Source organism: Talpa occidentalis, unplaced genomic scaffold (assembly GCF_014898055.3).
Source record: "Talpa occidentalis isolate TD23 unplaced genomic scaffold, MPIMG_talOcc4v2.1 talOcc4.14, whole genome shotgun sequence".
Classification (NCBI taxonomy): domain Eukaryota; kingdom Metazoa; phylum Chordata; class Mammalia; order Eulipotyphla; family Talpidae; genus Talpa; species Talpa occidentalis.
The window spans coordinates 18706388-18720146 of record NW_023601433.1 but is presented as its reverse complement, the minus strand read 5'-3'; the positions used below and the strand labels follow the sequence as shown (position 1 = coordinate 18720146).

The following is a 13759-nucleotide window of genomic DNA, read 5'->3' as shown; positions in this document are numbered from 1 at the left end:
CTTTATGGCTATTCCACTTAGGAAAATCTAAAAACCTACGGTGAAACTTCAAATCTAAAAAACTGTTAAGATAATTAAGTGCCGTTTGAATTTTAATTCAAAATCAGTTTCTTTTAAATACCCCAAAATTGATGTTGATGCTAAGTTTTTTACAAAAGAGAATAATCATGATTGATAATGTCATAGTAGTGTACTTCTTTTTACCCACTTTTTCAAATTGCAAGTCACTGCATGTTAACACACATACATACAACACATGTTTCTCAGTCCCTTACACATTGCAGCTGCCTTCCCATCAGCGTGCGCATAAGCATGCAGCTCCCTGTGTGGTGCTGAGGGCTCACATGACCTTGCTGGTGATTGACCCACGGTGATTGGCAGGTTTCTCCTTGACAGATATCACTTCCTAACATGTGCATTTGAGTATCTGCCTTGAGTTTCTTCCTCAGCCCACGGGCAGAGACTGCTGTTCACTTTCTTCATTGTTTTATGCTGAAAGCCTGGAAGAGTTTTGCCACAATGCAAGTGCTTTAAAACAAATTGTGAAGTAAATGAGTTGTGCACTTTTAACACTGGGAATGTAAAACCAGGACAAAGGCCTATTAGTACAGCTGTTAAAAAAGACAAGTGGACCCTCACCCCAGTTCCCTGTGCTCCTCCCTCCTTCCCTCTGCAACCTGTCCTTCCTCCTCCCCTGCAGGATGTCTCTGATTAATAGTTGCATGTTTCTTTTTTCTGTTTTGTACTGTTGTTATTTTTTTAGACTGATGTCTTATTTGGTTCCCCTATATCCCTCCTATAAGTGAAACCATCCTATATTTTTCTTTTGCCATCTGGCTTATTTCACTGAGCATAATTGGTGAAGGAAATTCTATGGGGACTACACCTGAAAGCAGGGAACAAATGTTGTTTAAAAATGAACAATGATGTCTAAATTAAAAATGTATATTCTCACCAAGAAAAAAGGCAGAAGTGTTGCCAACCACCCCTCTGTAACCACTTCCTTCTTCTAATGGAGGGCATTCTTTGAATCTGTTCTCCCTACAGTGTTTGAAATGGCTAACAAAGGACGTGGTTTTAGTGGCTCCTCCTGGTGGGTGACGTCATTGCCAATCCCTGACCTGCCTCTAGAGATTGTCTGGACAGGAACAGTGTGTTTAGGGCATCATCCATGCAGAGTTTGGAGAACGAGACCCTTAGCAGTCAGATGCCCTTTGAGAAAATCTTGAACTTTAGAAGTCTCAAAACCTTTTCCTTCTCAAAGAAAGATTTATCCTTTCCAATTCTATATAATAAGAGAGATCAAATTATTATTTTCTATTGGTAAAAAAATAAAATAGTTTTAAACCTACAATTACCAGGAATATCACTTCCTTTTTTTACAGCATTAGGTAATACTTATTTTTATTATCTGTATCTGTTTATCTATAAATAAAATATATATCCATTATCCTTTAAGTCCAATTAGGTATCAAATTTAACTGATAAAGAAAATCCAAACAGATCAATTACTAGCAAGGAGATTGAATCAGTAATCAAACCCCTACCAAAAAACAAAAGTCCAGCACCTGATGGCTTCAGTGGTTAATTCTTTTTTTTTTCCAGATATATTTATTTATAAGAACAGTGGTACAGACCAGATGCACGGAAGGATGAGAGGATTTACCAGAGATAGAGTGGAGCAGAACAGGCAGACGACCAAAACACACTGCTGAGGGGAGCAGCTGGCGAGACAGGAGAGGTCTGCTTCACCATGTGGGATTCTCCCCGGCCAGCTAGGATCGAACCTGCGCTGCTGAGGCTGTGGACGTCTTAACATTGTGGCGCTCAACTGCCCATGCCACCCAGAACGACTCAAAAGTGGTTAATTCTTCAAAATTAAAAAAATTATTGATAGCAACTTCAGTTCATCCAAATATACGATTAAGAAAGTGCATAGAAAACTCCCAGTATGGAAATTAAGTAATAAAAATTTGAACCTTTACATAGTAATGCATATAGGAAGTACAGTACACATAACATCCCACTGATAGCATATATAATGTAGAAAATTCTTAATTCCAGGCAGAAAGGCTAATGATAAGAAGGAAAAAAATAGAAAAAAATGGAAAGTTTTAACTTATACGCAATTTTTATAGTTTACATTAAAGATGACAACACTTCCTAATTGAGTAAAAATATTTTAATGTAGGACTAATTAATTTTTCTCAGGATATTTTAAAGAACAGCTTTGAATGAGATTTCCAAATCAAGGAAAACATGCCTTGTTTTCAGTTTATCAACTATCCTTAATATAGCGTTTTTACCAGACTGTGTTGGGGCAGTCAAGAATTCTATCATTGGGCACTGATTTGTTAGTGGATATTCCAACAAATCTTCAAAAAAATGGTTACGAATACTGAAATAAAAACTGGGCCATGAATAGCCCCCAATACCATGACAAAAAACATAATTTTAAAACATGTCCTGAAGATGTATGTGTTAGCTACAGATAAAACAGACACTCCTATTATTGTTGACAGTGCACTTTGTAACACTGCGTAACCTAGCAAAAACAATGCCTCAATTGCTTTTTGATTTGATGAAGGTTTAGAACTGGAAACAAATGCATATGAAATATGTGCACAAAAATCAAAAGAAAACCTATACAAATCACAAGATTCATCATGGATACGGGATCAAGGTTGACATGCCAGTATCCCATGAAACCTTTATTCCTGCAATCACAGACCCAATAGAAAAAGTGACCCACAAGGATCACAATGGGTGGGGAGTTAACAATAAAGAAACAATGAACATAGCTACGGATGCAAAAATGACACTTTGAATATTGTTTTCTAAGATGGCAGAATATTGATCAAAATAGATAAATGCTGGGTTATACACCATTAGGGGAATCTCACACCTTTGGCAAAACTTTGCAATTGGAATAACATGTTCTTCTTACTGCGTGAAGAAGAAACACCCGTGGTGTGAATGAAGGCCCAGGAAGAAGTAATCTCATGTGATGATGAAATGTTAATATCATATGTAAAAATTGTAAAAAGACTGTGGGTAACCAAATTGTGGAGCACACATACAATGGAGCACAGAGCCATCGAATGGAATGAAGATGTCACATGTGCACAAGGACAAACCCTGGAAGCATTATGATAAGTGAAATAAGTCAGTCACAAAAAAATGTATGATTCCATTGACATGAAAACCTAAGAAAGGCAAATTCATAGAAAGAATAGAGTCAAGGTTATTCAGGACTGGAGGAGAGAAGGGCAGCAGGAGCCACTGCTCACTGGTCACAGAGTTCCTCCTTCAGGTTATGAAAGATACTGGAAACAGTCACGAGAGTACACAGCCGTGGGGATGTGGTCAATGCCACTGAACTATACACTTAAAATGGTTAGAATGGCACGTGATACGTTAAATATCTTACAACAAACATTTTTAAGTTTAAAAACTAATAAAAGTTTTTTACCTGTAGCATGACACGATTGCAGATAATATGATCAGAAGGTATGCCATGTTAAAAAAAAAAGGGATCACTGTCCTAGCAGTCGCCTCAAATTCAAGTTTCCTAGAGAGTGATGTAAAGTAGACCACCTGTCGTAAAAATACACGCAGGTAAATAACATTTAATTTCAATATTTGTGAATGAGTGACAAGATGTATCAAAATATTATAGCTTATTGATTGAAACAAGTTACAGTTTGGTAAAAGTTTAAAATATGTGAATTACGATTTTAGAATAAAGGAATAAAAAATGTTCCCACCAATCCATGCCATGCTTTCTAAGATTTCTTTCAAAAATCCAATGTTTGGGCCTCCCGTGGTGGTGCAGCGGTTGAATGGTGGGCTGTGAAGCTGTCGGCAGCCTCTGCAGCGCTGGTTAGATCCCAGGCCACCAGTGAGGGTCTCACCTGATGAAACAAACCTCTCCTGCCACACCCACTGCTCCCCTAAGCAGTGTATTTCGTCAGTCTGTCTGTTCTGTTCCCCACACTGGCTCTAGTGAATTCTCTGACCCTCCCGGCATCTGACTGTGCCCAGTGCTTGTATAAATAAATATATCTTTTTTTTTTTTTGAAAAAAGCCAATGTTTAACATTTCTGAGTATACAAATTCTCAATTTTCTCTAATACTGTGTAATCATTAATAACTGACAAAATTTTGGCTTTTTCTAAATGACAAGTAGGTTGCTCTCTTGCTATTTAAATACAAAGTATAATTTCAGCAAGGTCTGCTATTCAAAGCCTTTTCCCAGCAGGTGTCTCTCACCAGGCCTGGACAAAAGTATTAGCAGGTTTGCTCATCATCTGAGGTGCATGGCAGGATGCTACAAAATACTTGAGAAATCTGAGCTAGTTGTCTTTTTCAAAAACACTAAGGAACATCAGCTTAAAGGTTTGTTTTTTCTTCCAGTGCCACCAAGCAATTTCTCGGGAGCTCCAGAAACAGCACAGACGTGAAGTGAGAGCATTCTGACTAGAAAACCAAAAGGAACCCTGAAGATCAATGTCTGCCCTGAACATGCCCACCCTGGGGTGTAGAATGAGTGTTTCCCACTAGAATGAGACCCAGTATCTAGGCTGGCGGCTTCCCTTGGTGTCCCTTGAAGAAAGCTGGCTTGAGCATCAAAGAGAGTGGAGCAGAGCCGGTTGCAAGTCAAGGCCTCCACCAAGTAGCCAGGCGCGGACACATCCCTGGACAGGTCTTATCCCTCCCACCTTCTCCTCCCTCTAATCCCAGCCCCCTGGATATTCTTCAAGGCCAGGCGCTTTTCAATGGCATGAATTTGGTCCAGGAACTCGAGCATCCACTTCTGGCTGCCCGCACTGTCCTCGGAGTCCACGGTCTTCAGGTAGTACTGCAGCCCCATGGCCTTGGCTTGCAGGAGTAAGCGACTTGTCCCCGCGCCAGGACCTAGGACGGTTCCTCCCAAGAGGCTGGCCAAGTAGAGGGGCGCAGTGGAGGTATTGTAAATAGGGAAGGGGATGCTTTTCATACATGTTGTTATTCTGCCAGATGAACAGGAGTGGGTTGGAGGGCATGCGGATGCTCTGGTACCTGGCACACACCTGAGGGTAGAGGACCTGGGTTCCATTTCCCCAGGGCACAGTCAGTGTCTACACCGCCTCGACCAGTTGACTAATTTCTGAGAAGATGACTTGATCCAGCAGATTGGCAGTGCTGGAGACCACCAGTATGGAGGCGAAGTTGTCCTCGGTGCTGGACCGAAATGGGGAGAAGAGGTGTGACTTTTTGGTGGAGAGATGTGCCTGCACGAAGCACCGCTTGCCTTTGCCCGGGAAGCCCGAACGGGTGTCCTGCTCTTCCAGGTTCTATTCCATCTCCCTGTGTAGGGAAATCCACCTGGTGCCCAGGACAGCCGTCAGCACCAGGGAGCTAGCAGCCAGCCCCATCCTCTGGAAGCCCCGGGCCAGGGGCTGCTCCAGGCAATTGGTGTGGCAGCGGGACCTCCCAGGGGGTGGCTGCTGCCCCTGGGCTTCTGGGACTGGTGAATCCCCTCTCTCAGACGGCTGGCGGGGTGGGTCTGAGGAAGGCCCCGAAGCCTGGCTCTTGTCGGGCTCCTGCCCCTCACTGGACTCCAGGACCTGCTCTGGCTGCCCCGCGGAGGTGGGGAGCTGCTGGGGCCCAGTTGCCGCCTCAGGATCTGCTCTGCTCTCAGAGTCTGGCTCGGGCCAGTCCTCCTGCTCTGGCCTCTGAGCCCCTGAAGCCTCCCCTTGCTCGAACCCCCCTTGGGGTGCAACTTTGGAGGAATGGACACCCATTTCCGGAAGGACCGACCAGTTGTTCAACAAGAGGAACGAGAAAGCAGTGACTGGATGTTGCGCCCAGTCCCCTCCCCCCGCAGCTTCCAGGAGGAATCCACAGGGAGGCTGTGCCAATGGTCACAGTCCCTCGACCTTTGACCTCCGCTGTGCATGCTGGGATGCGGCAGGGGGGTGGGGGGGGCTTCCAGGGGTGTACTTTGCTGGAGAGCGGGTCTTTCCAGCTGGCCTAGTTGGGGGAAGTGGTTTCCAGGCGGGTCTGCTCCTGCCCTTAGGATCCCCCACCTGAGGGGCCTGCATTTGCTACACTGTTATCAGTCCTGGGGTTCCCTCCTGTGGCCTGGCAGGGGTGTTGATATATCCGCGGAGAGAAGCAGAGGCCGGGAAAGAAAAGGAGAAGGACACCAGAGAAGCCCAGAGTGAAGACCTGCCGGGGATTTTCATTTTATTTATTTTTTTAGATTTGTTTATTGTTATTCAAGAACTGGGGTACAGGCCAGATGTGCTGGAGGGTGAGAGGATCCACCAGAGACAGAGTGGGGAGTGGAACAGGCAGACTGACTGAGATACACTGCTGAGGGGAGCAGCGGGCGAGACAGGAGAGGTCTGCCGCGCCATGTGGGACCCTCTGCGGTGGCCGGGGCCGGGGACAGCTCCACAGTGCAGTGCTCAACCCGCAGCGCCACTGGGGAGGCCCCACTTTTCATTTTAGAAGTGAAGAGAAATCGAAATACTAATAAAATGCTAGTCATGAAAGTTGAAGTAGTTAGATTACAATCAAGAAAAGTGGATATTTAGAAGAATAAAAAATATCGCAGATAAAGAGGTGACCACATAGTGACAAATAGTTTGATTTATGGGGCAATCCTTAAATGTGTGGTGATTGTAGTCTCAAATATGTTTTTAAAATTCCAGAGCAGAAGAAAATAATGAATATTACAATGACATGCATAAATTAGAGACTTTATAAATAGAGAAAATCAGTGCAATGCAAATGACTAAAATCAAAAATGAAAGATTACCATGGATCATTCTGAAATTTAAAACAATTTTAAGAAATTACTCTGAAAATGACATACCAACAAATTGTGCACACTGGATGAAACAGACAAATTCCTTGGAATAGAAACGGTACCAAGGCCAAATGGACAGACCTCTCTCTAGGAGGAGAATGACTCAGTCAAAGAAAAGCCTCTTAGAGCATGCTTTTAACTGGGCTTTGGAAAGGCGGGTGATGTACAGTTCCTACTATAAGGAAAACTGCCTGGCATTTTCCCATGGTTGCCATCACTTTGCATTAATAGTAATTTTTTTTAATGTAAATAGAAAAAGCTTTTTCATACTGTCTCCAGATTGTAAGACTACTCTATCCAAGCGTTTATGGGAATATCTTTTACAGTCTTTTAAAGGAGAAATAGATTTTGAATGTTGGTTTTCCATAAAGTCATGGTTGAAAGGGGGAGGGGGTGCTGGCCTGTTGCCTTCGGGCCTGTAGACCTTTGGCTTCCCTGGGAGCAAGGCCACCTCCATCGTGGCTGCATTCACTGCCTCCAGCCCGTGGTTGTCGTCGGGGTCATGGGCTCGCCTCTGTGTGTGCTCAGAACTCTGTCTCCGCCTTTGATCTCTCTCTGCAGGCCAGCTGGGGCATCGCCGGCACGATGGCCCTCGGCCCCTGGGCCTTCTGCGCTTTGCTGGCAGCCTTCGTCCCGACCCCTGGGCATCTGCCACCAGCCTTGGACGGGCTCCACCCACTCCCAATGGCCGGGGCCCCTCCTGCCTGGGCCCCCTGCCTACCAGCCCAGTCGACCAGGACCCCACCTGAGTGCACCTGGTCCTCTGCGGGGGGCCCTGCCTCCCCCAAGACGCACGCACCCACGCCCTTGCCCGAGGGCACACACACATACTCACATGCACACACACACAGGGCTGATGGGGCGGGCGGCCTGCACAGCCCAGCACCCAGGCCTTAAATCTGGCGGGCAGCTCGGCACCCACCCTGCCTCCACAGACTGGCGTGGCCCACCTCGGTACTCGGCCTCTGACAGCCCAGGCGCGGCAGGCCCTTGTCCCCAACCCGGCCAGCGGCTCCACAGGGCCCAAATGGACACTGGCCGCCGCAGCTACAAGCGGCCCCCTCCTCGCCGGCCTGGGGTCTCCTGGCCCAGGGCACGGCCTGCCCCCAGCCAGCGGACGCCAGCCCCCATGGCCCTGCTGGGTCCAACCCGGGTATCGGGGACGCCCGTGGGTACTGCGGGCAGGCGCCCAAACACCGGCCAGTGGGCGGTGCCAGCCAGGCTCCAGGAGAGAAGGCTGATTCTGGCTGTACCACTGGGGGGCCATGGGTTTCATTTTTTTGGTTCTGGGGATGGCAGTGGGCCCTGGGTGCGCCTTTGGCTGGCCACTGTGTGGTTTGTGCTGTGTATTTCTTGGGCAAGCTTTGGGGTTGTGCGACTATTTTTGGAGTATCAGGAGTGGGTAGAGTGCTGTGGATTATGGCAGAATGTAGGAAGGTGATGACAACAGCTAGGAAAACAACCCAACTGCTTCAAACACTGATGAATCTACCCATGTTGGGGTTTGCCTTTCATTTGGGTAGAAAGCAGGATGCTTGAATTTAAACGGGTAAATTAATCCTTGGAAACCTGGGCAGGGATGAAGGGGTGTCGGGCCACAAGTACATGGTACACAAGGCCAGCCTCCTATCCCAGCGGGCACCTCCCCAGGAATGGCCAGAAGTTGATGAAACCCTATTGCAGTTGGTGCAGCCATATATGAAATAGAAGAGACTTTAGATAATATAGTGCCTGTGAGGCAGCAGGGGCTGTATGCGGGTGGTTCTCACAGCTCTGTGAGAGTCTAGGTGCAAAGAGTGATCCAGAATCCAGCAACTGCAGGATTAGAGGCAAGATCTGCAACAGTGTTTGGTGATTCTTGGGTAAGAAGTTCAGAGAAACCAACCCACCGTTATGAAGACGCCAGACTCCTTCTCGGGAGGAGGAGAGGGAGTCTGGCCCTTTATCCGAGTGTCATCCAGTAGTGGCAAACCAAGCTGCCACCTCAGAGTTGCCAGACTCCTCTGGAAAGTAGGAGAAGGCTGGCTCCATGTTCTGGCTCGCCGGATGGTGTCTCAGAAAATGAAGCCAAAGCGGCCCATGGCCCCGGGGTTAAGGCTGCTGAAACAGCACAAATGACAGAATTTACTGCACACCGACCATACACCCAGGTGGAACTGGTGGACTTGGGCAACAATTCTGCCAGAAAGCAGGGCAACCGTTGGCATCCTGGCTGCTACATTTGAGGGACTTGGGGGTGGAATGGATTATTTGTATGGCACAAGAGATGGAGAGACTGGCCTCAGGGAATTACACCCATCCTTGAGACAGAGGCTGCAGAACAGCCAGTGGTATGGCCAGGGCAATCATATCCTGCTGGAAAGGATAATGGCTGACATACGAACAGTATGGGCTGATGCAAGAGATGTGCCAGAAACAGTGAGCAGATGGCAGACGTATGTCGTGCTGGTACATGTACTTCGGGAATTGGGGATGTGGCAGGCCCTGTTCATTATGAATACTCGTGGTCCCAATGGTGAGCATTTCACAGCAGGGATGAGAGATTTGGTATTAACAAGTGCCCTGTTGTCCTCATTTGGATTCCCTCATGGCAGTTCTTGCACCCTATGTGGAACGTCAAATACACAATGTCACAACGACGATAGCTAGCTTGGGTGAAGTCAAGAGCCAGCACTCTCAAACTCAGAAAGGAATATGCATAATTGTTGAACAATCAAGAGGAATGCCGAGGAGGGCAAGGAAGCTTCTTGGCATCACACAACCTGTTAAAGTTACCCGTAATCAAATGTGGACAGATTTAGTGAGAGCAGGTGTAGATCACACTAAAATACATGTGAAGCCCAGTGCATACTTGTTAGAATTACGGAAACAGCTTCAAGAAGACCAGAGGCTCACACTGTTGAGAAGGACTGCAGGCCTCAGGCATGAGCCCTCCACCTAGAAGACCACCTGCTGCCGACCCCGTCCTCGGGCGATGGCCTGATCACTTTCGAATAGGTTGAGGGCCAAGGAACCTGTCCACAGGGGCTAGGCAGGGACATGAGGCCACATGTGGAGCTTGCCATCCTCTGGTCCCCGACTAATGTGCATATGGTTTTAGCTCTGGTAGACACAGGAGCAGAATGTACTCTGCTCTATGGAAATCCAGAAAAATTTCATGGGTCTGCTTACAAACATTTGATGGCTATGGAGGCCAGAGTGTCAAGGTGACAGCAGTGAGACTATCCCTGGGGTTTGGGCGATTACCCCTGAAGGAGTATAAAGTATATGTATTGCCCATCCCAGAGTACATCCTGGGAGTGGATGTACTACATGGCTTATGGTTAGAGATCACAGTGGAGAGTTTCTCCTTAGAGTGTGTGTGATAAAGGCAGTGGTGTGAGGACACGCTAAGCATCCGCCCATACAACTGCCAGTCCCTAGGTGAGTGACTAATACCAAGCAATCTCGGCTGGCTGGAGGCCACAAGGAAATTATGGGCACAATATCAGAATTAGAGAAAGTGGGCATTGTGCATACTGCCCACAGCCCCTACAATCCGTCCGTGCCGGCAGTCCTGTGGGACCCCACTCTGCAACCTATCTGTTGGCAGGATGGCCACAGTCCTGGCTGCCTTCCATGTCCTCGGTGGTCTGCGCATGGACGGGGACACCCAGGGCTCAGATGACATCTCATTTAGAGCAGCTGCTGTGTAGATGACAAGAAAGCACTAGAGGTAATGCGGTGTCCCAGAGATTTCAGTCCAATTCCTTGAATGTGGATTCGATCCCAATCCATATCCACTGAGTCTTCTGAACAGCGGCTGGGCTTGTCATTTTCACAAGCATCAGTATTCTTCCCATGGAACAGAAGATTTCCATCCATTCAAATGTCCTGCCAAAAATGCAGTTCCTCGAGGCCGAGGTCTCCAGTTTGTTTGGTTTTGTTTTTAGGTCAAGTCACATCCCAGCGAAGCAGTTGGGAGAGCAGAAAAGGGCTCCGGTGCGGCGTCGACACCCCATTTGTGTGCTGTCTTGGCCAGTGAGGGGAGACTCTTTCCACACGGGGGCAGCAAGGCACCTTGTCCAGCCTTTGTGAAGCAACAGTTGGGCTCTGGTTTCGTCAGGGGGAGGGGCCTCTGAGGGAGGCAACTGTCATCCCTTGGACAGAGGCAGCAGACACCGAGATGACACAGTGGGGACGAGGAGGGTCAGCATGGGGTCCGTCAGAACAAGTGTGGGTTCCTGACACCTCACCGGTGGTGAGGACAGCCCAGCACACCTGCCCCAGGATCATCCTCAAATGTATCTCAGTGCAAGTGAACACGTCAGGGAAGCCAAAACAAAGCAATCCAAGAGGTGACAAAAACCCACACATACTGTCCTGGGACAAAAAAGTAAAGCATAGACCCGTGGGCACTGCTATCTCCATGGTCACATCCTGGGGTGGACAAATGGATGGCCAAACAGAGTTTGTCCTTCCCTTGTTCCCAGGAAACTCGTGTGACCACCCCCCACCCCCAAAGCCAAGAACAGATTTAGAGTCAGCAAGAAAAAAAGTTTTTTCTGAGTCACCTTCCTGCCCAACTGAGCCCATGCTTCTCTCAGCCCACCTTGTGCCAAGCCGCTGAGTTGGTGCTCCTCCCTCCCAGGCCACCCACTTGTGACTGGGCAGCCCTTGCTCTCCTCAATCCCGCGCCTTCCAGGGACATTTCTCTCGGCGTGCTGGTGTCTGGGCCGATGTCCTGTACTCTCAACTCCCTCTTTGGAGTAAACCTGCCCTCTTGGAGGGAGGTAGATTTAGAGGTAGACACAGAGTTCTATCTCTAGCATCTGTTCATTTATTTATCTTTTAAGATCTGTTTATTTTTGCATACAAGAGCTGAGGTATAGGCCAGAGGAGCTGGGGCGTGAGAGGATTCACCAGAGACAGAGTGGGGAGCAGAAAAGGTGGATCTACTGAAATTGAGGGGAGCATCTGGTGAGCCAGGAGAGGTCCGCTGCACCATGTGGGTCACTCCCAGGCAGGCAGCACAACCAAACTGGCCCCGTGCTGCAGTGGCTGGCGATAGCTTGATGGCGCTCTCTTTACCCCTGCGCCACCCGGGAGGCCCCTCTATCATGCATTTATCAAGAAAATGGTTCCTCCTCAGGACACGGGCCACCCTACAAAAGCCACAGCAAACAGCGGTGGGCTCAGGGCGGCCCTCTGGAAGGGGACTCCTGAGACAGGGGCGGGGCTGGGACTGAGGCGCCCGCTCTGTTGTGCGTGAGACTGGGCGTTCTGGGCAGACAGACGGAGGGAAGAGATCTGAGACATCTGCGTGGGACAGGGGCCCCACGGCGCTGTCTGTTCACAGAGCTGGACGCCGCTTCCTCCGAACAGAACGTGCTGGAGTCAGCCCCCTCCGAGCGGCCTGTGGGGCCGAGCAGAGACCAGGCGCCCCCCACGCACAGCGGCTCACTGTGTCTCCAGGAGCCAGAGACTGCCCGGGCCCTTTTTGGAGCAAACTTGGGCTCTGGGGCGCCCCTCAGTGTGCGAGGCGGGGTGTGCGTGAGTGTGTGTGAGCGTGTGAGGGGTGATGATGGGGGTGGGGTTGTGGGCCTGGCCATGCCACGTGAGCCCATGGGGGGCATCCCCCCGCCCCCCGCGGCACTGGGGCCAGCTCCGCCCCTGGGTCCCTGCAGAACCGCCCGCGCTGTGACCCCGGGGCCCGCGGCAGAGGCCCGGGCTGGTGAGCCCAGAGCGGCGCGAGCAGCTCCTCTCCCAGGCGGGCGCCTCTCCTGGGCGGGCAACCGGGAGGCTTTTCTCGGCGCACGTCGGCCCGAAGGGACGCAGGGAACCGGCTCCGTCCCTGAGCGGGAGACCCTGTCCCTGGCTCGGCTGACGCTGACCCTGAGCGCGTCCCCCCCACCCCTCGCCTCTCCCGGGGTGCGGGCTTCGGGCTCCTCCGTGGCCCAGACAGTGCGGCTCCGAGCTCCGGCTGCGCTCCAGCCGCCGAGCCCCGCCTTCCTGGGGCGGCGCCAGCCCCAGCCCCCGCCCCGGGCCGCCCTAGCCCTGGCCAGCCCAGGCCCCTGCCCTGCCTGTCTCGGCGGCCGCCCGCCCCGCCCCTGAGGCGCAGCACCCCCATCCCACTCCTGGGGGCGGGGCGAGCGGCGGAAGCGGAGTCGGGCATTGGCTTCCTGGGCAGGGCAGGGACAGGCGCCATCGTCCACCCTCCTCTGGCCTCAGCGCAGTTCCAGACGCTCGTTAGTGGGGTCGTTTCCCTGAAGACTCTTTCTGTCTGGTCGCTGTCAGGGGAGAGAAACACAGCTGAGCTTCGTTGTTGATTTTGTGTCCTGCCACCTTCCTGATCTCATCTTCTCCAAGTTATGTTTTTGGGTTTTTTTTTTTGTGCAGTGACAGAGACTTGGAATGAAAGATTGCTGCTGTTTCTACCACAGCCCGGGTCGTCTGCCACACCCGAGGCAGCAGGTCTATTGGTGGAATCTCCACACACAGCCTCTTCCTGAGACCGGAACCCTCAGCAACATGGCCCTGGAGGGATGCGACCTCGGCCCTGGCGGTGACTTCCTGGGAAATGCCGGCTGCCTTTCTTCCTGCCACCCTCCTGTTGCCCAGTGAAGACAATCAGGGATTAACTCTGATACGCGCTTTGATCAGATCAGCATGCTCCAGAGAGAGCCGTGGCCACCTGCTCTCTCACAGGCATCTGATGGAGTTCAGCCTAGACGGGAGTGATCCCTCAATGGCCTTCACTGCAGACCCTTCAGGCCTGTCTCCCTGGCAACTCCCCCTCCCCTGGCCTCTGGATTCAGCTCCCCTCACCCTCCTGGGATGGCTCAGTCTCTGACAGAAATGGCATCCTTCTGAGCCTCTTCCAGGAACCACCTGGAGTAGGAACTGAACTCAGAGCAAACG

General features: G+C 50.1%; 1 pseudogene; it reads right to left on the bottom strand.

The window, feature by feature from the left end:
* Positions 1-2253: 2253 nt before the first annotated feature.
* LOC129145813 (patched domain-containing protein 3-like) lies at positions 2254-5786 on the bottom strand (annotated as a pseudogene).
* Positions 5787-13759: the final 7973 nt, after the last annotated feature.